This window comes from Bacillus rossius, chromosome 3 (genome assembly GCF_032445375.1).
Source record: "Bacillus rossius redtenbacheri isolate Brsri chromosome 3, Brsri_v3, whole genome shotgun sequence".
Taxonomy (NCBI): Eukaryota; Metazoa; Arthropoda; class Insecta; order Phasmatodea; family Bacillidae; genus Bacillus; species Bacillus rossius.
In genome coordinates this window covers 68,771,470-68,774,502 of record NC_086332.1, presented here as the reverse complement: position 1 = coordinate 68,774,502, position 3,033 = coordinate 68,771,470, and positions in this window count along the sequence as shown.

Below are 3,033 nucleotides of genomic sequence, written 5' to 3'. Positions count from 1 at the left end.
TTTTTGAGTTTCAATTATGAGACTTTAATTCAACTATAAGTTTATAAATCTTCATGTATTAAAGTGACAAATTTGAGTCAAAATCAAAATTAAACTCGTAAGTGATTGGTTCTTAACCCTACTACTGTGTTCGGGTCAATTTAAAACCAAAACAAATTTAATTCCTTTACAAAATTTAAAATAATGATGGGATCACACTGTAGCTCAGTGACTTTGTTTATTTCGTTGTATTTTATTGATTTCACGTAATTATACCTTTCTTTTATAAAAAAATGGTTAGGAATGAAAAATTTCATAAATACTGTGTTCGGGTCATTTTGGACCCTATAGTAAAAAATTATAAAAAAATGCAATTATCAGAAGAATCATTGATGCTAATTTTTCCTAAAAAGCGAAAGAATAATTAATTGAATGCAACCATCAAGAATTTTTTTTTTTTCAACCTACTCTGATTTTCGTAAATTTTCGTACTTTCTGCTACTGTGTTTGGGTACATTTGTGACCAAAATTATTATTTCCCCCCTCCCCCTCTAAAACGAATGTTGATATACGTTTACAGCTTAGTAGCATTGTTTATTTTACTTGTTTCTGTACATATAAGTTTGTATTATAACTTTTTGACATAAATGTTGTTCGGAATGAAAATATTTTTTATAAATACTATGTTCAGGTCCTTTTAGACCATTCCTATAAAAAAATTTCGAAAATGCAGAATCGCTATCATCAATGCTATTTTTTATAAAAGAAGAAAAGCGAAAATTTTATCGATCTATGTATTTAAAAATATATCATTTTTATTTTTTCAAACTACCCTAATTTTTCAATGTTGTTATATCCTACGTATACAAACAACAATGATGAAGGTACAAGCATATCCTAGGTAGCCCTAAAGTTCCAGTAAGTGATACTTATTACTTGTTGGGACTATCCCGCATTGAAATTCACAGGCATTCTCCTTTCGAAGGGGCTTGAAAAATATTCTCCCTTTCGGTGGTAATTCTCTTTCCACAGGGGCATTGGCAGGACTTCCCTTTTCGATGGGGTTTCCCCTATCGTTGAGGCCTTCCCATTTTTATGGGGTTTCCCCTATCGTTGAGACCTTCCCTTTTATATGGGGTTTCCCCTATCGTTAAGACCTTCCCATTTCGATGGGGATTCCCCTATCGTTGAGGCCTTCTCTTTTCACTAGTGAATTTGTGAAAACCACTGGAAAATATGTGAATATTAAGTAATTCACTTTTGAAATCTGTAAATAGGCCTATTTTCTGATTAAATTAGTTGAAACTGCTTCATGAATCACTGAACAATCTGTGAACATTCACTAATTCAGATTTAGATGTAAGTAGTAATTTTCTGGTTAATTAACAAAAAAAATTATCTTGGGTATATTTGGACCCGAACACAATGAGTGTGTGTAACATGTAAACACAGTAGCAGGGTTAAGCTAATATGAAATACAATCTTTCACGCATATCCATGTAGACAAGTCGTGGACAAAGATTAAATATGAATTGAATAAAAAACAAGCAATTTATGAAACAAAACAGCATAACTGTTTAAAACATTTTCCAGCACGTGATGATAGTATCGAAATGAAAAAGTATTTAGGTAAGATAGGGTAAAGGTTTAGCAAAATAAAGATTGGTAAATTTGCAGTCCTGTATCAGTACATTTTGGACTCTAATGGGACAGAAGTTATCACATTAACTTGCGTTTAGAATGAAAAGTCTTTGTGTAATGTCAGTCCTTCCTTATCCGTGGATTAAATTATCGTTTCAGTCATTTTCTGACCTCAAAGTTTAGTTGCTAATGAATAATTTTAATATTCATAACGGATTAAATTGGGTGTATGTAGATAAATTTTTAAGTCAAAAGCAAATATTACGCTTAAATATTATTTTTTTAACACAACAAAGAATGACATAAATCAAGAAAGTTCTACAAATCATACTCGCACATATAAAGTTACATTCTATGTACGAATATTTACTCAATAATTGCCAACTGTTTTAAACAGAGCATTTGTACTTGTTGTTCAAATATAAAACATTTTCTTTCTATACATAAATTTTATCTACCTTCTAATAGTCTGAGTTTAAAAAAAATATTTGTTTACCCCACGCGGTATTAAGTAATCCCCCACATTTCTTTATTGAAAACTATTCTAAAAATATGTTACATGCATAGTCTCATTTAAAAAAATAACACTTAAGATAGTATGTTCAGTTTTTGGTCAAAAGGTCCATTACCTGTGTGAATTTTAACTTTTCATTACATCCCATTAGCAAGTGAACTCATGAGCTTCTCTGGCGGACAGATGGGTAGACAGTTACGTTTCCAAAATAATAGGTTGCATTTAGCAAAGACCACGAAGCCGTATAGAGAATGTTTTGCTAATATTCACGTGGACTTGCCTTAATGTAATTTTAAAAAGTTGACTTATAACACCGTCCTTGTTCTTGCCAAGTTCACTGTTAAATGTTTTGTAGATTTGTAATTTTTCTTTGAAAACAATTTGCTCTAAATAATTCCTTTTTTAACCTAAAAATATTAGAACTTGAACTCCACAATATATGCTTGAGAAATTTATAAAGCTATTTGTTTATTTGATCAAGAAAGTCTCCCAAATGACGATAAATAAGGAATTCCAGCATACATTTTGTAAAGTTCACAGCAGTGTCATAGAGAATATAAATTGTTTTTTTTTTTTAAGAACTAAAAGATCTTTTGCACATAGAACTTTGAGTATTTTATTTTATAACCTTTAAAAATGTTCTATTGTGTGAACATTTTAAAAATCACAGTATATTTTACTAAATCCACGTTCTTGTAAATATTTTGCAAGTATTTTATTGCGATTACACACGTCTGAGTCTTGAATGCCGGTGGAATATGTCTTGAATGATAACTCATTCACTAAACTGAATGTAACTTTTTTTTTGGATCCAATCTAAATATTGGTGGAAGTTGAATTAGCAAGTTCAGATAACCAGAACATAAGTAAGTAATGAAAATACTATTTTCGAGTAGAGA